Source organism: Anabrus simplex, chromosome 2 (genome assembly GCF_040414725.1).
Source record: "Anabrus simplex isolate iqAnaSimp1 chromosome 2, ASM4041472v1, whole genome shotgun sequence".
NCBI classification, from domain to species: domain Eukaryota; kingdom Metazoa; phylum Arthropoda; class Insecta; order Orthoptera; family Tettigoniidae; genus Anabrus; species Anabrus simplex.
The window spans coordinates 597,813,012-597,839,193 of NC_090266.1; the positions used below are offsets into that span (position 1 = coordinate 597,813,012).

The window sequence follows — 26,182 nt, forward strand, 5'->3', positions numbered from 1 at the left end:
TTAAGGCCACGGCCGCTTCCTTCCCACTCGTCGCCGTAAGACCGATCTGTGTCGGTGCGACGTAAAGCATCTAGCAATATAAAAACATATATGTTTACTAGTTAAGAGTCCAGCTGAAATTTGTTGCGTGGGCGAGTGGCTAAGAACAGCGCTGGCCTCTTTAGTTCAAGTTGTCGGGTTCGATTGCATCTCAGTCCGGTGTTATTTACAGGTGGTCAAATACTCATATCGGCAGATTTACGAGCACGTAAAAGAAATCCTCTGGGACAAAATTCCAGCAATTTAGTGTCGTCCAAAATTCGGAAAGTGGTAAGTAGGGCGTAAAATCAATGACATTATAGTTCTTTCTTTCTTTCTTTATTCGTGTCAGAAGTATCAACTTTACTTACAGATATTTAACATTAAAGTGAAAGCCCTCTTAACGGGCCTGATCGGGACCGGACCCTTTGTCAGACAACGAAATGGCCGCTTAAACTGGCAGTCTATATAATCCTATTTTATCTGTCATTCACAGGGATATTGAGAGGTCGAGAAAGTTTTAACCGCTGGAATTGCTACCAGGCACAGATCGTTAGGTCTTCTTTACAAGAAAAATACAATGAACCTCTTACGACCACGACTTTTTAAACGAAAAAAAAAAGATTCTCTCAGCGAAGTTATTGTCTCATTTGCCATAACGACGTATATCCACAGCTATATATATATCGGCATGAGGTCGAACTACTGTACGTACATCGTGAGTTCTGTTACCCCCCACAGATAATGTACAATGAGAAAACGGGAACGTACGAGACTTAAACTGGTAGCAGATATAAATTAAAAGAACCAATGCAATGATGATTACCATACTTGAACTTTTTGGTGAACAAAACTACACAGGCGGGAAAAACATCCGAACACCAAGAAGGGGTGGTGCTAGATTAACGAACGTTGGTAGGTGTGTTTATACATCTGAAAGATGACGTTGATTCAAATTTCTCAAATCGCATCAGCGTGGCGCTAGTAGCGGCCCCATGACGTTGCACATGAGGTTTGCGTTAAATACGGGCTCTACCGTGCGAGAACGTTAGTTACCTGTGAGATTGGACGGAATGACTGAGTGAATCAAGAATGCCTTTACGACGACGAGGAGGCCAGTATCACCAACTCACTGCGGTTGAACGAGACCGTATAATAGGGCTATGTGAAGGTGAATTTTCCTTCCGCGCTATTGCAGAACGGCTTGGCAGGAATGTCTCCACTGTGTATGCGCGCTGGCAGCAGTGGTCACGAGAAGGTACGCTCGCAAGAAGACCGGGCTTCGGATATCCCCGTGGCACTACCGAGAGGGAGGACCGCCATATTCGCCGTATGGCTCTGGCGCAGCGGACTGCGTCTGCAGCAGAAATTCGAGCGGCAGTTGGCATCACAGTGAAGCAACGAACTGTTCGAAATCGGCAAACTGAAAGACAGCTCCGTGCCAGACGCCCTAAGGCGTGCATTCTACTTACCCCAAACCTCCGCCGTTTGCGACTTCAATGGTGTCGAGCGAAAGCTCATTGAAGGATAGAGTTGTGTTTTCCAATGAAATCCTGTTCTACCATGGTGCCGGTGATAGTCATGTGTTCCTTAGAAGGAGGCCTGGTGAGTGCCTGCATTCCACCTGTCTGCGGCGTCGACGCGCTGGCCCTACACCGGGAGTTCTGGCCTGGGGAGCAATTTCCTATGACAGCAGGATCACTCTCGAGGTTATCACACTACACCCAGACTGCAGATGTGTACGTCCGTCTGGTGATTCGATCTGTTGTGCTGCCATTCATGAACAGCATTCACGGGGGTGTTTTCCAACAGGATAATGCACGTCTCAATGCCGCTGTTGTAACCCAACGTGCTCTAGAGAGTGTCGACATGTTGCCTTGGCCTACTCGATGCCCCGACCTGTCCCCAAACGAGCACATATAGGACATGAATGGACGAAAACTCCAGCGTGATCCACAACCAGCACTAGCGGTCCCTGTATTGAGGGTAGAGGGTAAAAAAACAAAACAAAAAGAACATTAGAATGTTGGCCACCAGGGTAGAAAAGGTTGTAGTATACAATTTTTAATCACGGAGTGAGGGAATATGACTCTGTTATGCCTTCTTTGCAAGATGTTTTAAAAAGGAAAACAATGTTTCAATCACCGAAGTTACAGTATATATGGGTTACAAGAAAAATGCAATGATGACCATCACACTTGAAATATTTAGTGAAAAATACCATCTTTCCACGAAATGAATGAATCGCGTTTTCCATTCTGGGGTATGAAAATTCGCATGGTCGCCTTGATCGTTAAGGCGTGAGCTTAATATTCGGACTCCGTAATTATGTGGTTCGAGTCCCATTGGTCGGAAATATTTTTAACAATTAGAATGTTGGTCGTCAGGGTAGGAGAGGTGGTGGTATACTATTTCTAGTCACCAGATTGCGCGCCAAAAGCTCGGATTAAATTCCAAACCTCTTCTCAATGCTCACATGGAGTGAGGGCGTATGACGCTGTTGAATGGTGATTCGTCCGTCGGATGCCGACGTAAAGCCGTGAGCAGACCCTTTGGTGCTATTTGACAGGAGTAGGCTATGTGCCGGCATGGGGTTTCACTCTATCCCTTCCCACTATCACATATTACGTCGTTCATTTCCTCTGATGAGTTTGATGTCAGGAAGGGTATCCGGTCGTAAGAAATCTCTACGAAGTTTCGTATCACTTCATACCTGACTCCGTATGGGTTGGACACCCAAGTTTGAGGAATAACAACTAATGTTGATCTTGTAGGTGTTTCTGTGGTAGAGAGATGATTCTGCTGAGATGGAATTTCGTATGCTTGGTTCTTTCTCGATAAAATGCCTCTCACTGAACGAGGTGACATGGTCATTTTGTTGCACGTAATAACGTTAACATCACCTATTGGCATAAGACTGAAATATGTTATACTCTCTGCTTTGAAGTTTTCGCGTATTTAAAGCGATAACCGACAAAATACAATCGTTAATACTTCTCATTTAGTGCAATGAAATTGACATTTTGGAGCAAGTGGCAACATTAACATCATCTAATGGCATTACACAGAACCAAGTCCTGCTGCCTGCCTTTGACTTGTTTGCATCACGGAGAGCGATATTAGCAAATGGCAATAATTTAATATTCAATATATTTGTGCTCTGTGCAATTTAAATATCTGGGTAGTAGACATCGTATTCATTTGCTCGCACAATCAATCAATCAATCAATCAATCAATCAATCAATCAATCAATCAATCAATCAATCAATCAATCAATCAATCAATCAATCAATCAAACTAAAACAATAGAACTGAACTACAGAATCGATGCGACGTAAAACCAATAGAAATTAAGTGTATAAAATTAGCGATCCCTTGGCTTAGGTCAGGTCGCCAATGTCCATTACTCCATAAAACACAGTTTCTCTTATCTTAAATTCCTAATTACACTTATTTTCACTACAGACACCTTCATGCTTAGGGTTACCAAACCTGTGAAGTGAAGAAAAGGTACATTTTTAAATGACTCATGGGAACATGGCCATTTCTAATACCATTGGTAGCGGTGGTTGTACGGGGGGTGGAGGGGAATTGACGGTGACAACAGCGTAGGTGTAAACCTTCCTACGTAATGATTAAGAACAGAAGGACATCCTAAGTGAAACAGTCAGACCTGACTTCATCATACCGCTTATTAATCTTACCTTTAGTCGTATTTTGAAGAGATTCTAAAGTTATGTTGTAGCTCATTGTCTCTCGAGCAATGTTCGTAAAACTGTATACGACTTAGGTCTTCGATATGGAACTGAGTCAACAATAAATGCTACACTGAATCCATTGATGGCCTCTTCCTGCTGTCCACTGTGCTTTCATTAAACTAAAAATTATTTCCGCATTGGCATGGTGAATAGATGTACATAACAATCTCTCATATTTTGGAAAAATTGAGAACGAAGTGACTTTTCAGTAGCACTGAAATAACTCTCACACTTTCCATCAGACAATGGTACACTGAACTCTCAATGATTTATTTATTTATTTATTTAAATGAACACTTTAGTTAACTGGCCATACTGTACTGAATCTGACTGCTAAAACTCCTTTCTTCCCCGCTCAGTTTATCGCAAAGTCAATACGTGATTTTAAAACTGACACGAAATTTAAATGAATATTGTTAGTAGCGCTGTGCACGAGTGAATCACTGTTGGTAACGACACTGACTGCGCTAGGAGTGTTGCGATGGGCAAACGTTCCTACCTTAGCTCTACCATATATTGTTTTCAATAATTTGTTGGTTGAATAATTTTTTCTTACTTCGTGTAAGAAAAGAGTACTCTACTGAAAAAGGGAGGGTACAAAAGTAGACAACCCTAACAAAGGTGCATGTACTGTTAAAAAGGGGGACGTCTGGTAACGCTATTTTTGTTATACACACAAACACATGTGAAAATGGCCATAAATTGAATCCTCACCAACTTCAATTGAACATTATATGAACGCCTGCCCTATTAACGGGAACACTGACGAGATCCTCGGGCTGTGTGTTGGGAGGAGCGTTTTCAGGCAGGCTCAATACATCAAAAGTACGTCTGCATGTACATAATCGCTTTCTTTATGTCTCTATCGTCTGGAAGATCCGCCTCCTCCTTACATCTCATGACGTCATGGTCAGAGCCATGAACTACATGTCAAAAGGAACATTTTATGATCTGCCAGATTACAGAGCTCGAGTTCCTCAATGGATTCCTTCCCAACGTGTGCCATTTATTTAACGGTCATATTTTATGTCCACTTACAGAATGGTCTTAAAATTGCTTTCGAAGAAATATCTTCTGGAGAGAGATAAAGATGAACACGTAATGTTCTCAATAGGAATTTGATAGCCTACCTAACCAACAAAGGGTTTATGGAGATTTTTCAACCTTTATTACTATAGTCATCATCATCATCATCATCATCATCATCGAAATTGAATGGTCACAATTCTTGTCTTCGGACTACGGTGTTTCGAGTTCCATTACAGGCCAAGTCGTCACGAGTTCCATTAAAGGCCAAGGCGTCGGAGTTAATTCCAGCAGCTCGGAGGCTCTCTAGAATGGAATCAAATTCACACATCATGCACTAGACTTCCATACACTATAGTGACATGTAATTTCTCTCCCATCCTCAATGGAGAGAGTGCGTTTCTAGGGCAGAACCGAGCTGTAATTCCCCTCCTCCCATGGCGCTATAGCCCTGAAGGACCTTGGCCTACCCAACAACCGCTGCTCAGCCGAAAGCCTGAACATCACCAAGACGCGTGCGACAAATCCTCCCGTGCCGGGCAGCGTAGCTCGGACAGTAAAGCACTGGCCTTCTGACTCGAACTTCGATCATGGTTCATTCTAGTGATATTTTAATGTTCTCGAAAACGTTCTCGACTCGATAAATTTACCGGGACATAAAAGAATCCCTGCGGGACCGAATTCTGGTTCTTCAGCGTAGAACTACTTACAGGGAAGTAAAAACCACATTATTATTATTATTATTATTATTATTATTATTATTATTATTATTATTATTATTATTATTATTATTATTATTGCATACGTCATTATATACTGCTTGTTATTCAGTCTGCAAGCCTCTGTGAATTTACTAAATGCCTCCACGATCCTCTCTATTTGTAACTAGCTTTGTGACCTCGTTTACATCTATACCTCTTATCCTTAGAACTGAAATCATTAGAAACTGAGTCTAACCATCGTCGTCTTGTTCTCCCGCTACTTCTCTTACCCTCCAAGACAGAGTCCATTATCTCCTAGCTAACCTATCCTCCTCCTCCATTCGCTTAATTTTATCCCACCACCGAAGCCGATTTATGCAAAGAGCTACCTCAATAGAGTTCATTCCTAAATTAGCCTCCAACTCCTAATCCAGAGTACCCACCTGCCCAGTTCCCCAACTGTTTGTACCAGGGAAATTTCTCGGAACATTCGTGCTCATTACTTCTAACTTATGAATAAGATATCCTGAGTTTACGCCGCTTTCACTCTCGTAAAAAAAAAAATGTTGGTCTGAAAACAGGCCGGTGTAAAACTGAGAACTGACTTCCTCCTTACAGAGCACTGTTGATCGCAATTGCTAGTTTACTGCATTAGCTATGCTGCGTCTTGATTCAATCTCACTTGCTCCAGTGCACAGAGTGTTACGATAAGGTACCGCGAAATTTCAGGACGCACTCCTCACACTTAGAAGAACAAAATATATTATACGGACATGGGTCCGGAAACGCTTCAATTCCGTCTTAGAACTAATCTTCTAATCTTCTAAAACTCTACATACGCAGTATATTAATCATGGAAAACACACGTGAAAAGAACGTACCAGCATAGCACATGAAACAATTTCTCACATGAAATCTTCAAAATGCCCTCCGTTAGCATTGTTACGGACACAAAGATACTCTGCATCTTGTACCAGGATTCAATGCGACGGCGGGTTAATCCATGTATCAGTATTAACAGAGGGCATTTTGTTTCGTGTGGAATGCTAGTACAATCGAGTTCTAAAATGGAAGTAAATAGTTTACAACCCATGTACTGTACATATAACATGTTCTTCTACGTGTGAGGAAAATTACCTGAAAGTTTGGCCGAAACTTATTGTTACACCATGTACTACGATCCTTGGAAAAGAACACCCCGTAAGTACTTTAAACAATCTACCAATTCCAGTTCTGAATTCCCAACCTGAGATTCAGTTCCCTTAGGTGTCTTCCTTACTGATATTATATTAGTTTTGGAAAGTCTAATTTTCGTATGCTCACTGCACATATTTTCAAGTTTCAAGATAAAAGTGCAGGCTTTCAGAACAATCTGCCATTAAGTCTAAGCATCGGCATACGCCAAACTGCTTATTACCTTTCCACCTAACTGAATCCCTCCCTGCCACGTTATAACTTTCAATAAGTGATCCATATAAACAATGAACAAAGGTGAAATATTTCAGCCTTTCCTAACCCCTGTAACTAAAACTATCTATTCTCACTGCAACCCAATTGTCAAATAAATGCCTTTGAATGCTTTTAATAATATACCCTTAATCCCATAATCCCCCGATACGGCTAACACCTTTTCCCCCAGTACGGCTAACACCGTTTCCCTCGACAGTCTGTCATATACCTTCTCTAGAGTTACGAAACAAATCTAATCGTCTATTCCTCTTGTAGAATTTTCCAATTAAGATGGATACTGAAAAACTGACCCTGACAGTCCTCCTGTGATCTGAAATCACACTGGTTTTCATCCAGCTTACTCTCAAGCACCGATCGCACCCTCTCTTCCAAAATGCCACTGAACACCTAGCCTGGTATAGTGATCAATGAAATACCTCATAAGTCGTCGCAAACCTTCCTGTTTCCTTGCTTATATATAGGTGCAATTATTGCCTTCATCGAATCAGAAGGTACCTTACCAACATTCCATGCTAATCTTATTATTCTACGAAACCATTTCATCCCTGCCTTCAGGTCGCCTATACGGCGTCAACTCGAAAGACCTGCACCAGGCCTCTTCGGAGGCCACACGCAATAATAACAACAACAACAATAACAATATCAATAATAATAATAATAATAATAATAATAATAATAATAATAATAATAATAATAATAATAATTTTAGATCAGCATTTCAACATCTATGAAACCAAACCCCAGAGCGTTATTACCCCGATGGGCCTTGGCGTACCAAGCGACCACTGCTGAGCCCGATGACCTGCCGATTACGAGGTGACACTTGGTTAATGCGGCGAATACTCCCAGTCGTTATTTTTTGCTTGCTACATCCGGCCTGCCATCTCATCGTTAGAAAGTTCTTCAGTTATTCTCACGTAGTATGCGTGAATCTCAAAATAGCCCTGTGATTCACGTAGAACTCCCTGACCTGCCCAGATTCGAACCCTAGTCCCCAGGTAAGAAGCAGGCTCGCTGCACCTAAACCGCGGGTCCGGCTTTCAACACCTACACCTCACCGAGATATCTATCACTTCATCAACCACTTTAAATTTTGACCTCCATCGAGTCTCTTGTTTAATGTTCTGAGGCGATAATTATACGGTTATTTCTGGTGTATATGTACGGAAAGGCTTGCTGGTCCACCGCAGACAACCTAAGCAGCAAGTGCACGTGCTCCTGTGGCCTCAGGATATGCGGTTTGGTTTGGCTGGCGCCTTCGTTATGCTACTCTCCTTTTAACACAGGCATAACAAGGTTTCTACACTTAGGATTTTATAAACAACTAAGACAAGTTTATTTTTTGGTATTTGCTTTACGTCGCACCGACACAGATAAGTCTTATGGCGGCGATGGGATAGGAAAGGCCTAGGAATGGGAAGGAAACGGCCGTGGCCTTAATTAAGACAAGTTTAAAACGATGGAGGAGGAAGACTAAATGGAAGGCGAGAATTTATCGTAGTGCATCATATTTTAACACAGCAGAGCTTATAGATTACCGGGTACTAATGTACTTAAGAAGATTGGTGTTCCTGTCGTTGCTTCTTTCACAGAATGCCTTCCGTATATTGTATGAATGATATGTGCGACCATTTGCATAGTATATGTGCAAGCGAATGAAACAGTTGTTTAGGACTATCATGGGGAGAGTTACCCGGTGAGAAATGTATTTCAATATTTTCTTGTGATTGATTAGAGAAATCTTATCTTCGAACATGCAGTATTCCAGCCCGATATTCTCGTCGCCTAAGCTATTGTAGTCAATACAGAGTCTCTATCCTCCGGCACCTCGACGTCTCCGAAAATAAAAGTAGTTAATGGGACGTAAAACGAATAACCTTACCAACAACATTACTATGAATCGGCTCTTGAGAACTAGAAATTATCTCTGATAAAATATCACATAAGTCTTTAACGTTGTCTTGAGGCTTAAATGAGTATTTCGACAAAACGTATGGAGTTTCAATAACCTAAAGACAAATGCCTGTCGTTTGGATTCTCCGAAAAATTAGAGATCACTTCACTGAGCGAGTTGGCCACGCGGTATGGGTCACGTAGACGTCAGTTTGCATTTGGGAGACAGTGGGATCGAACTCCACTGTTAGCGGTCCAGAAGATGGTTTTCCGTGGTTTTAATTTACACAACGAAAATGTACTTTAATTAAGACCACGGACGATTCCTAGCCCTTTCCTATCTCATCTTCCCTATAAGAACTTCCTGTGTCAGTGCGACGTAAAACAAACAGCAACAAAAGCAAAAAAGAAGTACTGTATATAAAAGCCACTTCACTCAAGTTCAGAATATTTAAATAAACGTGTGTGTTTTATTCTTACTTTACATACCGAGCTTCATAGCTGCAGTCGCTTAAGTGCGGCCAGTATCCAGTATTCGGGAGATAGTAGGTTCAAACCCCACTGTCGGCAGCCCTGAAGATGGTTTTTCATGGTTTCCCATTTTCACACCAGGCAAATGCAAGACCACGGCTACTTCCTTCCCACTCCTAGACCTTCCCTGTCCCATCGTCGCCAAAGACCTATCTGTGGCGGTGCGACGAAAAAAAACAACAACTTACTTTACATTTCCCCCTATATACTACTTACCTCCATCCGTAGACTAATATTTCTTACAAGTTGCTTTACGTCGCACAGACAAAGATAGGTCTTATAGCGACGATGGGAAAGGAAGCTGCTAGGAGTGGGAAGGAAGCGGCCGTGGCCTTAATTGAGGTATAGCCCCAGCATATGCCTGGTGTGAAAATGGGAAACCACGGAAAACCATCTCCAGGGCTGACAACAGTCGGGTTAGAACCTACTATCTCCCGAATACTGGATACTGGCCGCACTTAAGCGACTGCAGCTATCGAGCGCGGTCACTAATATTTTAGCACTGCATCACTCGTTATTTACTTAATGAACTGTATTCAAGACAGTAACTCTCCAAATAAATTATATTCCGATTAATCGAATTAAATTACGTATGTCTATCATATTATCTTCAACGCCCTACGAATTCAGTCATGTTGAAGCAATGTCACCCTCTTATTACATGTGTATCATTTGGTTCTCAGTCGAATTTTTGCTGTTTATTATCTACAATAATCTTCCATTATGTGTACAAAGAGTGTTTGGAGGACATTTACTTGATGAATGTAATAGTCTCACATTCAGACAGTCGTGAAGGTAAACAGGAATTCATAGACTATTTCTCTCCATGTAGAAATTACAATGTTGTCAGCGGGCTCTCAATGTGTCGTGGTGATTTTTTAAGTTTTCATTTAATTGGTTAACATGTCTGTTATTTAAAGCGATTGGTTGTAACACTTCGATGATGTTAATTTTTTTTTTCACTATTCCTCATCGTGTGTGCCATATTGACTGTATCCAACATCGTATCAATTTTACCCTAAAACAAACCCACTCCATCTTGGGGAATAATTAGCGCAAAGACGTCGCGATACTGTGCTGAGAAGGAAACGTAAGTTAAACTTCATTTAATCCAAAACCATATTTGGGAAATTGAATTGCATACAAAGGTTAGTGCGAAATATGGTACGGTAGCGCACAATAAATTTTCGAATTATTCTGTATTGTTGTGAAAAGCAAAACTATGACATGAGAATACCGTCCAAAGAATTTGTTGTTCTATGAATATTATACAAGTACCTCAAATTTATAAATACCCTTCTTTTAGGCTGTAATAATAATAATAATAATAATACCAGAAAGACACAGTACCTTGAAGATATTAAAGCTATTCCTTCCTGTAATTGAGTAGAACCAATTTCAAATGCGCTCTAGAGCTAACTGTGAAGAAAAACACACTTGGAAAAGCAACTATATCCAAGTAGGCTCCGTACTCTTTATTTAATATTACGAGCCCATGACTGTGATATCTGCAGATAAATAACCTGTGTATAAATTTCCATTTGTGATCAAATTAAAAATTACAATACTAGCATTTTTCTCTTTTGTAAACTATATTTTGGAGTGAGTGTTGGAGGGCACAATATTCTTAAATGGTATATTTTATTTTGGCAGGATTTTACTTTCAATAATTTTTATAAAAAGTGCACAATCACCCCCTTCCCCCAACAATTACTTCGATCAATAACAATCCGAAGAAGGCGGAAAGTAACTGAATCTTCCACTGTCTTCCCTAGTCCATTTTGTACTTTCGCTTAGTCACGCAAGTTGCGTGCATAAACAAGACAAGCGCATGTGATGTTCATAATTCTAATTTAGTAGGCTTTAATTTTCGCAAGGCTCTGAGAACAATGCTGCCTTCTCTTTTCTCTCCATTCAAAACATCTGATTAAATCGTGATCTAGAGAGGGAGTTATAATTACTCTCGCTCATACAGGTGTTCCTATGTTAATGCTCTACATTGTGTAACAACATATGCAATAATGGACACACACATTGTTTACGGTAGTTGACAATAGACAGCTTCTCATACCAATCACATTTCCAAATGACAGACCATCAGACATGGCTACTACCTGCTCGAAGGTCACTAATACTAGAAGCAGTGAAGGTCGTATTTATCATCGCTGAAGAAACATAGCCCTAGCGCATGTGATATAATAAAAAGTGTTTAACAACAGGCTTTTGTTAACACCAACTGTAATCCTTTCAAACGTCTAGATTAATGGCTTATTACTCTAAATCATATGCTCGCCTCACTGGAGAGACAGAAGTGAAGGTCACTGAAGAATATTTATATTCCAAGAACGTCTAATGAAGTAGAGGCTCAGAATCAACCAACACACTTTGAGTTAAGTTCATCGGACACCGGTAACTTTGATTTTTAGCTCGAATTAACAGTATCATTGAAAATATAGTTCAATAATCAGAAAAAAAAAAAATCGCTCGAATAATCGTATAATTACGTAAGTTGTACAATTATACATCAAAGAAAAAAACGTATTTGGAATATGGAGTTATTTATAAGAGAGGTTATTTTAAAGACCAGGCATCGAGCAATGAGATTAGGTTACAGAATATTCCAAGAATATGTTCGGCATTAGGAAATAATGTCATATGAGACATGCCATATTAGTGTGCGATCACTTCTTGCTAAGGTAGGTAACTAACTGAGACTGGGTTAGGCAATGTTGAGCACTCACCAGGCCCACGTGAAAGCTAGTCCAGAGCAGACACGGCACACGGCACTGACAGAAGCTAACAACACACCACGCCGACCGCTGTGAACAGACTGAATGAGGCTCCCGCCAACTGCATCACGGGCTGTCCCTCTCTCCTTTCCTCCTGCTCCTCCATCGTGCGCCACAACCACCTTGATCTCTGCTGCCTCAAACATACCATTTCTGACAGCATTTAGCGAAATTAACTCACATTGGGCCCGGCTCTTTCATTATGGACTAGGAACATCACTGACCATCTGCTTTACGTGTGTGGATGGTGTTTCGTAATGACAGTGTTGTCGATTTTTTTGTACAGTTTGCATCACGTCGTGCCGACACAGTTAGGTCTTATGGCGACGATGGTATAGTAACGTGTTAGGACGGGATCAAAGCGACCGTGGCCTTAATAAAGGTGTGAGAATGGGAAATTACGGAAAACAATCTTCAGGGTTGCCGACAATGGGGTTCGAACCCACGACCTCCCGAAGGCAAGTTGACAGGTACGTGACCCAAACCGTGTGGCCACTCGCTCCGTGACCATGTTGCGATGTCTACATAACACTGTGGCCCATTTTACTTCCGATCGCGGAATCTAAAGCGAACTTGTGGCTAAAATGTTATTATTTTTATTTAGTTTACCGTCCGGTTTTGGTTTCTCCCTTGACACAGCGAGGGATCCCACCTCTACCGCCTCAAGGGCAATGTCCTGGAGCGTGAGTCATTTGGTCGGGGATACAACAAGGGACGAGGGCCAGTACTTCTCCCAGGCAACCTCACGTGCTATACTGAATATGGCCTTGTAGGGGATGGGAAGATTAGAAGGGAGAGGCAAGGAATAATAATGATAGTGTTATTGATTTTATGTCCACTAACTACTTTTACGGTTTTCGGAGACGCCGAGGTGCCGGAATTTAGTCTCGCAGGAGTCCTTTTACGCGCTAATAGATCTACTGACACGAGGTTGACGTATATGAGCGCCTACAAATAAGCCTACCATCGGACTGAGCCAGGATCGAACCTGCCAAGTTGGGGTCAGAAGGCCAGCGCCTCAACCGTCTGAGCCTCTCAGCCCGGCAGCAAACAAGAGGAAAGGAAGCGGCCGTGGCCTTCAGTTAGGCACTATCCCGGCATTTGCGTGGAGAAGTGGGAAACCACTGGAAACCACTTCGAGAATGGTTGAGGTGGGAATGATGCTTGTTTAAAGGGCCTGACATCTAGGTCATCGGCCCAGAGGTGGAAAGCGAACAGCCTCTACTCTACTCAGTTAACCTGCCAAGGCTGAGTGGACCCCACTCCAGCCTCGTACCACTTTTCAAATTTCGTGGCAGAGCCGGGAATCGAACCCGGGCTTCCGGGGTTGACAGCTAATCACGCTAACCACTACACAACAGAGGCGGACGTGTGTCTAAGAAGTTAATAAGAAGGATGTTTTTTCTAGGCCTTCATTCGGATTTTGGACATTGGAACTTCCGCACTATGGCTGTGGAATTGAGTTTTCCACCCGGCAAGTCTTCTCACAAACGTTTGCAAAATGGTCACCCAGAAACGTTACTGGTTAGAAACGACATTTACAGTACATTCCATCTGGTAAGCTCAGATTCAATTCCTGGTGTAACATTTCGCTTAGAGTACCCAATGTCTCTTAGACATTGACTTGTCACAGTTTAATCTTTGTCTTGACAATATGACTGACGTATCATAAATGATATTAAAGCCAGCTCCATGGTGCAGGGTTAGCATGCCTGTCCCTTACCCAGAAGCTCCGGATTCGATTCCAGGCCAGTCCAAGTATTTCAATTCCGGACAGAGGGCTGGAACGCGGTTCGTTCAATTGCGTGAGAACAGCTGAGGTGCTCTCTTATACGAGAGGCAGTGAAACCCGTTCACGGAAGCTAAGTAATACGCTAATCACATAACCCTCCAATATCTCCATTCTTCGTCTTGGCAATCCAAAGCGCCCTGTGGACTGCATAGTAAGTGCTAAGTAGTATCTGCTACCAAATGCGTGCAAGTATCGTTCATGGAGTCGGTTAGTTAGTTCATTTTCGACATGGAACAGTATCTTCTCTCTCATTGTCAGTGAGGAGGGGCAATGAGCAGCTACCTCTTCTCTCACTTCCTTAGTTCGCATCTTCAGTGAATCCTAAGCTATTTATAGCATTTGATAGTCTATAGCTCATTGGGATCCAACCAGCATTCGAGCTAAAGAATCAACTACCGAGCTCGATAGCTGCAGTCGCTTAAGTGCGGCCAGTATCCAGTATTCGGGAGATAGTAGGTTCGAACCCCACTGTTTCCACACCAGGCAAATGCTGGAGCTGTACCTTAATTAAGGCCACGGCCGCTTCCTTCCCACTCCCAGCCCTTCCCTGTCCCATCGTCGCCATAAGACCTATCTGTGTCGGCGCGACGTAAAGCAACTAGCAAAAAAAAAAAAAAAAAAAAAAAAAAGAATCAACTTACATTATATTGTATATCACCTGGTATAGATTACGACAAATTTGTTACTTTCATCGTTCTATCTCAGTTTGATCTTGACCCTGTAATGCTAGGGGCTTTACGTCGCACCGACACAGATAGGTCTTACGGCGACGATGGGATAGGAATCGCCTAGAGTTGGAAGGAGGCGGCCGTGGCCTTAATTAAGGTACAGCCCCAGCATTTGCCTGGTGTGAAAATGGGAAACCACGGAAAACCATTTTAAGGCTGCCGAAAGTGGGATTCGAACCCCCTATCTCCCGGATGCAAGCTCACAGCCGCGCGCCTCTACGCGCACGGCGACCCTGTAATGTGAAAGTGATGGAAGTATGAGCAACTTCCGATCCCTTGCGTTTTTCGTGGTAATGGTGGTGGTGATTATCGCTTTATGAGAAAGTACAACTATGGTCTGTGTCAAATGGGAAGCTTTTCGCCCTCGAGACCCTACTCACAATATTGTCCAACCAAGCGGGCGCTACGTTGACGTGTTATCCCACCCAATCAACACACTGCCGTCGGCGTAAAATGTATGTGCGTTTAATATTACTTGTGGTCCACCTCTGTGGTGTAGTGATTAGTGTGATTAGCTGCCACCCCTGGAGGCCTGGGTTCGATTCCCGGCTCTGCCACGAAATTTGAAAAGTGGTACGAGGGTAGGAACGGGGTCCACTCAGCCTCGGGAGGTCAACTGAGTAGAGGGGGTTCTATTCACAGCTCAGCCATCATCGAAGTGGTTTTCCGTAGTTTCCCACTTCTTTCCTAGGTAAATGCCGGGATGGTACTTACCTTAAGGCCACGGCCACTTCCTTCCCTCTTCCTTGTCTTTCCCTTCCGATATTCTCATCCCCCACAAGGCCTCTGTTCAGCATAGCGGGTGAGGCTGGCTGGACGAGGTACTGGTCCTCCTCCCCATTTTTTACGCTGACCCAATGTCTCACTCTCCAGGACACTGTCCTTTAGGCGGTACAGGTGGGATCCCTCGCTGTGTCCAACGGGAAGGCCAACCCTGGACGGTAAACGGATTAAGAAAGAAGGAGAGAAAGAAAGAAAGAAAGAAAGAAAGAAAGAAAGAAAGAAAGAAAGAAAGATAGAAAGAGAGAAAGAAAGAAAAAATAAGAAGGAAAATGTAAGTGATTTTGTATTCATCGAGAAGCCGTAGCTTCTTTCAGGAACACCACCATCTATATTTTAACTATATACAAGCTATTTTGCCGATTTTTAATCTCTGGTAGTGTTGGGAATTGAACCCAGGCCTCCGAGCACAGTTGCATTTCGGAGATGGACAATTTAATAATATGATGCACCTCTTAAATAAGAGCACTAAGTGAATTTGCTCCTTAAATCCTACTATACCGAACTGAGCGGCTCAGACTGTTGAGGTGCTGGCCGTCTGACCCCAAATTGGCATCTTCGATCCTGGCTCGGTCCGGTAATATTTGAAGGTGCTGAAACATGTCAGCCTCATTTCGGTAGATTTACTGCCACGTAAAGGAACTCCTGCGGGAAACACATAGTTGTCCATTCCAAAAAGAAATCTTAGGATCATTCTGGTAATAACCTGGAAAAGCTAGGTCAAGCAGCAGGGAAACCTTTCTGCAGAGTAATAAAGGATCTTAGGAAGGGAGAGTAAGAGGATATGAATAGGGGAGGATCGGGAGGTATCGGACGGCGCTGGTGTCGGACAATCACAGATGTCTTTGTTAGCAGCATGTGGCAGAACCTGTTTAGTTACTCACAGGTCCGCCTGCATGTTTGAAGGGTGGGTACATCCTATTTAGTCGAAAGGCAGGGTCGTTTATGAGCAGTGGTGTATTTTTTTCCTTTGTGTGATTTTCGGCCGGCATGGATTTATTTTTACCAAGAAGTAGCAGCAACAAGGATAAGTTGCATTGAACTTAAAGTACTTTAGCAGAAACAGTATTCCTTACTTTGCAATATCGTGGGTTTAGAATCAGCTTTTTTTTTCGAACGTTCTCGTTCAGTTCCTGTTGTTTCTGAAGGGAGTCATTCGGGCGGTATCGGACACGAATCTGGCGTGCAGTATCGGACATCGTAGGTTGCAGTTTCGTCCAGGTTACTGATAGCACTAGATACGAGGATAATGGGAAGAAAGCAATATAATATTAGCCGTGAATAGTGTCAGGGACAATAGAACGAGTATTAGAGAGGCTAGTCAATGTTCCTCTGTTCCACAACAGCACGTTAGGTGATAGAATTAAAGCTCTTGATGCTGGTAAAGAGGTTCCAATAAAAGCGTGTACGGCGAACAGTGAGACTTATCAGAGAACATTCTCAGATGAAGAAAAGAACCTGTACATGCATATCGAGGCCCCGACAGCCAGCTCATGCCACTCAACAAGATAGAATTTTTAAAAATTGTGTATCAATTTGCCGAGGAATGGAGAGCTGAACATAGGTTTAACAAAACTAAAATGATGGCAGGAAAGGCTTTTATTTTATTTTATGAAGAGGCAGCAGAACCTCCGTTTGAGGTCGGCTGAGTACCAGCTTGCAGCGAGCAACATGCTTCAACAAGGAGCAAGTGGACAAATTTTTTGATAAGTTAAATGATCTTATGACCAAATATTTGTTTGATCCATCAAAAATCTTCAACGCTAATGAGTATGATATTTGCAGAATGGCTAAACGTTAATTTGTTTGTAATCTGAATGCGAAAAATCTCCTTTTGTTAAAAAAAAAGATTGACCGTCCGATACCACCCTCCATTTTTCAAACCTACGAAAGTGTAATGACCTCATAAATTGTTAATGTTGTCCGTGTTTTTAATTGTGATATAACATATTCTAGTGAGTACGTAAATATAAGAATATAGATGCTTATACTTTTGCATCCATCTCTTGGCACAGGCCAGAGTAAAGTGTAGCTTCCACCGAAGTCCCAGTCTCGTCCATGGCTGTGACAATATCGAAGCTGCTGGGGTATGGGTAGAGCTGAGTAATGACATTCAGAGCACGACTAGTGCATCTGAGTGTTACGAAAGGTGCTGCTCATAGGGTCAGTCGTGCTGCAATAGTAGTTTCTGACCAGTGAGGAAAGCAATGGCAAACTACCTCACTCCTCATCTTGCCTAGTACGCCTCATTTTGGTACTGCCATTGGTTTTTGGGGTTTCCTTATAACCGCATAACCTTTGGTGGTGCTATTTGAGGATCCAACCAGCCTCTGGGCTGATGACATAACAGACAGATGCTTATAAAATGCTTTACATGATTTTTTTCGTATTCCATAAGAAAATTATGGCTGATAAGTTAAACTGTCCGATACCTCCCTAGTGTTTTGGGTAATTCAGGTGAACTCATAATAGATCCCAGGGAATCACTGGACAGATGGAAGGAATATTTTGAAAATCTTCTCAACGTAAAATGAAATCTTCCTAGTGAGATCGAGAACAACCGACCTCGACGGGAAGAGTAAAATGATGTTGGTGAAATTACGCTTGAGGATGCGGAAAGGATAGTAATTAAACTCCATTGTCATGAAGCAGCATGAATAGATGAAATTAGACCTGAAATGGTGAAGTATATTGAGAAGGCAGGGATGAAATGGCTTCATAGCGAAATAAGATTAGCATGGAGTGTCTGTAAGGTACCTCCAGATTGGACAAATCAGCAATTGCACTTATCTATGGAAAAAGGGGACAAGAAGGATTAGAAGTTGCCTTACGTCGCACAGATAGGTCTTATGGTAACGATAGGAGAGGAAAGGGCTAGAAGTGGAAACGAAGCGACCGTGGCCTTAATATTTAAGGTACAGCCCCAGTATTTGCCTGGTGTGAAAATGGGAAACCACGGAAAACCATCTTAAGTGCTGCCGACGGTGGGGTTCGAACCCACTATTTCCCGAATAGTGGATGCTGGCCGCACATAAGTGACTGCAGCTATCGAGTTCGGTGAACAGGAAGCATTGCAACAACTATCGAGGTATCTCATTGATTAGTATACCAGGCAAAATATTCACTGGCATCGTGGAAGGGAGGGTGCGGTTACAGGTTGAGAGGAAGTTGGATGAATACCTTTTTCTTGCTAGTGGCTTTACGTCGCACCGACACAGATAGGTCTTATGGCGACGATGGGATAGAAAAGGCCTAAGAGTTGGAAGGAAGTGACTGTGCCCTTAATTAAAGTACATCCTCAGCATTTTCCTGGTGTGAAAATGGGAAACCACGGAAAACCATCTTCAGGACTGCCTACAGTGGGATTCGAACCCACTATCTCCCAAATGCAAGCTCACAGCCGTGCGGCCTTAACCCCACAGCCAACTCGCCCGGTGGATGAATACTAGTGTGGTTTCGGACCAGGATCAGATTTTCAGTATTCGCCAGGTAATTGAAAAATGCTACGAGAGGAATACACAGTTATGTTTATGTTTTGTAGATCTAGAGAAAGCATATGACAGGGTACCCAGTGAAAAGATGTTCACCATTCTGGGGGACTATGGGATTCAGGGTAGATTATTAAAATCAATCAAAGGTATTTATGTTGATAATTGGGCTGCAGTGAGAATTACAGGGTACTTACAGGGTACTTACAGGGATTAGACAAGGCTGTAATCTTTCACCTTTGTTGTTCGTAGTTTACATGGATCATCTGCTGAAAGGCATAACGTAGCAGAGAGGGATCAGTTAGTTCCCACGTGCACAGATAATCGGCGTTGAGATTTCGTCGGACTTCGTTCCAGGCTTTCCTTCACTCGAGCAATGATTTGTGGTGTTCCAACTCTTTTGGGATAGTTACGGATTTTATTCTTTACAGAGCCCGTTTCACGCTATTTTGCCACTAAGTTTTGTATTGCAGAGTTTGCTGAAGGTTTTACCAAATCACTTCCAGCCTTAAACTCTCGCGCAAACAATTCCGCACAACTTTTCCAAGAATCGTGCTTCCCATAACATTCGACAATGAACACGCGCTGTTTTACCGTGAGCACCATTTTGTGTTGCATTCAACTGGTCATTAAACACCTCTGTTCCACTCACTCACTCACTCACATGTAATGGCACAGTGACGTATTCGGAAGACGCGGGAGATTCGCATGCTCTGACATATATGGTAACAACAGACTGGTGCATCGAAATCACGGTTTCCAGTATTTCCTGCGATGGTCGGTTCTTCTGCTCGTTAATAAGGGCCAGTTTCTCGTCAGTTTTATAAATATTTTCCGGGGCAGTTTTATTTTGTCCACCCTAAAGTATATACTGTACTAGCAAGGTACCCGTGCTTCGCTACGGTATTATACTGAAATTTATAATTGAATCCTCATTGTTTTAGATATATAATCCGCCGAAATTCGCGATCTGACACGTTTTCAGCGAGAATCCACCAAAATTCCCGATCTGACTCGTTTTCTATTAGATTACGGCACGTTTCCTCCCATTTTTCAATCTTCCTTTCCAGCAATCGATTTCGTACTTCCCGGGCTAGGCTCAGGTATTATTCCCAGTTGGGTCCGTAAATCTTTGCCATACCGTATTTGCCTATAATCATTTTTAATCTGGATAAAATCCTTCAGGAGATCCGGCGTGGTGTCATATTGGGTGCCTTGGCGGCACTGAACCCGCGGCCGGACTGCATTCTTAGTCATTACCCGTCCAGGAGCCGTTTCCAGCGCGGTCCGCACATTTGACGACGGTCCGGAACATTATTATTATTATTAATGTTATTCTTATTATTCTTATTATTATTACTATTATGTGTTGCTGGGATGAATGATGACAGGGAAAACCGGAGTATCCGGATAAAAACCTGTCCCGCCTCCGTTTTGTCCAGCACGAATGTCACATGGAGTGACCGGGATTTGAACCACGGAACCCAGCTGTGAGAGGCCGGCGCGCTGCCGCCTGAGCAACGGAGGATCCTTATAAGTACATTAAGAACAGTAAAATCAATTCGTCTCACCTCCTTTTAAACCCCACCGCCGTTAGTTTTTACTGCCAACCCCCCCCCCAAAAAAAAATTAAAAGAAGGCGTGTTTCTTTATGTTTAAGGGAGATTCCAAACACCAATGTTCACGTCTATTACCTTCAGTTTTGAGATATAAGTATCCCCATAAATTTAATTTACTTTTGTCACTTCATTTCAAACTACTCCCCCCCCCCCCCAAGTGAATTTTCCCACAAAAAATACTTGTTTCTTTAATAGTGAAGGATCTTCTAAATACCAATTATCACGACTCTAACTTCTTCACTTTTAGATTTATGTGTCCTCATGAAAGGAATTCAACTCCTTTACACTCCCGCCCCCCAAGATGGTTTCCCCACCAAAACGCATTTTTCTTTGTTTTTAAAGGAGATCCAAATACGAATATTCACGTCTGTAACAACTTTAGTTTTTATTAGATGTATATATTCTCATACAATTAAAGTCAATTAATTTTTCAATTCTTTCACCCCCCTCCCCCCGCTTCATTGGATTTTCCGAGAATACGTGTTTCTTTACTTTTAAAGCAGATTGCAAATATCAAATTTCACGTCTGTAGCATCTTCATTTTTAAGATATCAGTAGCCTAATTAAAATAATTCAACACCATTTTCAGTCACTTTCACCCACCCTCCACCCAAGTGGTATTTCCAAAAATTAAAAATACACGTTTCTTTATGTTTAATAGAGATAAAAATACCATTTTTCACTTCTGTAACATGTTAAGTTTTTTTAGATATACTGTAAAAATTCTCATTTTAAAATTTCACCCCTTTTGGGTTCCCCTTAAGTGGAGTTTCCAAAAACAAATCACCTATGTTTCTTTACATTTACAGGAGATTCCAAACACCCACTTTTTACGTCTATAACATTTTACGTTTCCAAGATAATCTTTCAAAAAATTCACCCCAATTTGTCACTTCTGTTTAACCGCCATTAATAGGATTTTCCAAAAACTAAAAAAATACGTGTTTCTTTATTTTTAAAGGAGATCCCATATACAAATTTTCAGTTCTGTAATATCTTCCGTTTCTGAGATATATGTATCCTCATTAAAGGCATTCAACCCACTTTTTACCCTTTTACACCCCTCCTATTGGGATTTACAGGAAACAAAAAGATACGTGTTCCTTTATTTTTAGAGGGGATTCTAACTACCAATTTTTACATCTGTAAATTTTAAAGTTTTAAGATGTAGACACATTCATTTTAAAAAATTCACCCCCCTTTTCAACCCTCAATATTTGGATTTTCCAAAAACGAAAAAATACTTGTTTCTTTACATTTAAAGTAGATCCCAAATACCAATTTTCAGGTCTGTAATATCTTCAGGTTCTGAAATATAAGTAGCCTCATTAAAGGCATTCAACCCATTATTCACCCTTTTACACCCTTCCTATTTGGATTTTCCGAAAACAAAACAATACGTGTTTCTTTACTTTTAAAGAAGATTCTAAATACCAATTTTTACATCTATAAACTGTAACAGTTTTGACATATAGATACACTCATTTTAAAAAATCACCCCCTTTTCACCCCCCCCATTAATTGATTTTCCAAAAACAAAAAAATACGTGTTTCTTTATTTTTAAAGGAGATCCCAAACACCAATTTTCAGGTCTGTAATATCTTCAGTTTCTGAAATATATGTAGCCTCATCAAAGGCATTCAACCCCTTTTTCACCCCTTTTCACCCCTCCTATTGCGATTTTTCGAAAAAAAATACGTATTTCTTTATGTTTAATGAAGATTCTAAATACCAATTTTTACATCTGCAAACTTTAAAAGTTTGGAGATATAGATTCACTCATTTTAAAAATTCACCCCCTTTTCACCCTCCCATTAATTGGATTTTCCAAAAACAAAAAAATACGTGTTTCTTTATTTTTAAAAGAGATCAAAAGTACCAATTTTCAGGTCTGTAATATCTTCAGTTTCTGAGATATAAGTACTGGTATACTGATTGAGGGCATTCAACCCATTTTCCCCATTTTCACCCCTTTTCACCCCTCTTATTGGGATTTTCTGAAAACAAAAAAATACGTGTTTCCTTATTTTTAAAGAAGATTCTAAATACCAATTTTTACATCTGTAAACTTTTAAATTTTCGAGATATAGACACACTAATTTTAAAATTTCACCCCTCTTTTCACCCCTTTAGCGAAGGAATATCCAAAAATCCTCTCTTAGCGAGCACCTACATCTTAATATGAATATATCCCCAAAATTTCATTTCGTTACGTCCAGTAGTTTTGGCTCTGCGATGATGAATCAGTCAGTCAGTCAGTCAGTCAGTCAGTCAGTCAGTCAGTCAGTCAGTCAGTCAGTCAGTCAGTCAGTCAGGACAAGTTATTTTATATATATAGATGTACCTATTCAATTCGTACGGGCTGTTTGCGTTAGTACCTCAACGCACTGCCAGAAAATAATAAACTGAAAAGAATTTTATTCACTGAACATATATTTAACAAAGCCTTCAGAAAACATATTATTATTATTATTATTTATTTTCCACTAATTGTAGTTACAATTTAGGGATGGTGAATGGAGAAAGGGCATAGCCCCATATACACAAAAGTGCCTCCATCACCACTTAAAATTATAAAATACAAATATACAATTACATTCTACATGATGTTCTTATATACAGTTAAAATAATTACATAGGCATATTTACATACAGTAATACTCACAAGACCTGTTCAACATTCAAGTCATGACGACACACACACACACACACACACACACACACACACACACACACACACACACACACACACACACACACACACACACACACACACACACACACACACACACACAGAGTCTCTCTCTCTCTCTAGAAACCCCACATATATTTTAGCTAGGCCGGCTTACTCATACACATTTACCGTCTCAATCACTCGGGACCCCATAACTTTCATCCATCCTCCCACTCATACTGAACATTCTCACAGTAGATAAATTATGTTTTGTACAGAGGGTTTCGTTATATATACATCCGTTTTACGTCTTTACAGAAATTTTCTGCAGGTAGTTCTTTTATCTGCGGTGGGAGTTCATTCCACAACCGAGCAGAACGACTAAAGAAGCCACTTTGATATGATGCTGTTCTTGCAAATGGAGGGAAAAGGGACACACCTCGACCTCTTTGAGCGGAACGATAGTTCAGCTGTAAGCGGTTGAAAGGGTTTTTAGTGGGACGGCAGATGTTCGACGGCGTGTCTAAATTCGCTGTTCATTAACCGCGATGTTTCCCTAAAGGCGACACATTATTCTTGGAATCTCATTGGAAGGAAGTTCCACAGGTTTCCTGGATCTCGACAATGCTATATATTTCTAAATAGATGTTAAAATTTCCGGATGCTGGACAGCTGACGGGGTATCATTAGGCCCATTCCTATCCATAGGGAAAGGAATTTCTTCGAAACCTCATAAAATATTGGGAAGAGGAAAGATGTGTTCTCTAAGGACAATCAGTTAATCAATTACTACTGATTTGCATTTGGGGCAGTCGCCCAGCTGGCAGATTCCCTATCTGATGTTTTCCTAGCCTTTTCGTAAATGATTTTAAAGAAATTGGACATTTATTGAACATTTCCCTTGGTAAGGTATTCCAGTCACTAACTCCCCTTATAAACGAATATTTGCCCCAATTTGTCCTCTTGAATTCCAACTTTATCTTCATATTGTGTTCTTTCCTACTGTCAAAGACACCACTCAAACTTTTTTTTTTTTTTTTGCAAGTTCCAACTTTATCTTCATATTGTGTTCTTTCCTTAAGCGACTGCAGCTATCGAGCTCGGTCCGCTGAAACTAATGTCATTCAACGCCATCTCTCCACTGACAGCTCGGAACATACCGCTTAGTCAAGCAGCTCGTCTCCTTTCTCCCAAGTCTTCCCAACCCAAACATTTCATCATTTATGTAACACTACTCTTTTGTCGGATATCACTCAGAACAAATCGAACTGCTTTCCTTTGGATCCTTTTCCAGTTCTCGAATAAAGTAATCCTGGTAATAATAATTTCGTGTGACTATTTCTAGCCGAGAGCAGCCCTTAGACCCACCGATAAGGGTGGGCGACATCTGCCATGTGTAGGTAACTGCGTGTTATTGTGGTGGGAGATAGTGTAACGTGTGGTGTGTGAGTTGCAGGGATGTTGGGGACAGCACAAGCACCCAGCTCCCGGGACACTGGCATTAACCAATGAATGTACGTTACATGTTGTAAATAAAATAACATGTTCTGACTGACTGACTGACTGACTGACTGACTGACCGACTGACTGATTCATCATCGCCGAGCCAAAACTATTGGACATAAAGACATTTTGGGGATACATTTACATTCGAGTGTAAGTACTCACTAAGGGAGGATTTTTGGATATTCCATCGCTAAAGGGTGAAGAAGGGGGCGAATTGTTTAAATGAGTACATCTATAGCTCAAAAATGCAAAAACGTTTATAGACATAAAAATTGGCATTTCGAATCTCCTTTAAAAATAAAGAAACATGTATTTCTTTTGTTTTCGTAAAATCCCATTAAGGGGGTGAAAAAAGTTTTAAAAATATGTGTTGAATACCTTTTATAAGAATAAGCCTACTTATATCTCAAAAAGGTAAAAAAGTTTATAGACGTAAAAATTGGTATTTGGAGTCTCTTTCAAAAATAAAGAAACATGTATTTTTTGTTTTCAGAAAATTCCATTAAGGGGACCAAGTAACGGGTAACCTGGACGATTTTTTTTGTTTCAATTTCCCGTCGACTGATGTGTAATAAGAGTAATTCCAAAGTTTAAACTCTTAAATCTTATAGGAAATGCTCATTTTTAATATTTAGTGCATGCTTGCATACTTCAATTTGGTTACGCCCCCTTTTAGCATGAAGATCCTTCGTTCTTTTCATAAGTTACTACTCCACGAGATTTTGTGTCAGATTTATGAATGTACCCTTGTTTCAAAGAGGAGTTTACGTAGCTGAAGTTGGCCATACTGTCATCAAAGTTCTGTGTTTTGTTTTTACACAGGGAGTTGGTATTTTTATTCTTCAAAGCACAGGAAGTTGTTAGTTTTGATCTAAATTACAAGTTATCCGGGTTGAGAAATGAGAAATGTAAAGAAATTCGGTCAAAGAAAGACGTATGGAAACCAGCATACGAACAAGGAAACAATGTGTTGGTACATATAGTGGAAGTGGAAAAATTAGTGAAGTAAATCATGTTGAAAGTGAGGTTGTAAAAACGTTTGGCTCATGTCCAAATGATTGTACAGCTACTGCTTCAAGTGCATCAAGCAGTAAACTATCATCTTCAAGAACTTTTTACAGTGAGTTTGGTGATAGTGTAGATGTAAATAAAGTGACAGTTTGTAGATATTGAAATGCTGTCAGAAGCCCTGAGACAATTTGTACAATGTAAATTTTGTAATAATGAAGGGCAAGAAATTAGCTGATGGCAACTAAATTAAATAATAATTAAATAGATTATCTGGTAGTTAAATTGACAAGTTGCACGGTTATTATGGTAAAGCCATAAGAGAAAATGTGTATAATTTAGAAAACATGAGAAAAACAGTATGGTGCACATATTTAAATAAGCTCTCAACAGACGATC

At 41.1% G+C, this 26,182-nt stretch overlaps 1 protein-coding gene across 2 annotated transcripts in view; it reads right to left on the reverse strand.

The window, feature by feature from the left end:
* LOC136862937 (uncharacterized) overlaps positions 1-12,267 on the reverse strand; it is a 636,984-nt gene extending 624,717 nt beyond the window's left edge. Inside the window, exon 1 of one of the 2 annotated variants that reach the window (XM_067139226.2) lies at positions 12,140-12,267. The gene's annotated coding sequence lies outside the window, so the exon portion shown is untranslated. The remainder of the gene's footprint in view (positions 1-12,139) is intronic. The other variant, XM_068225819.1, reaches the window with a different exon arrangement.
* Positions 12,268-26,182: the final 13,915 nt, after the last annotated feature.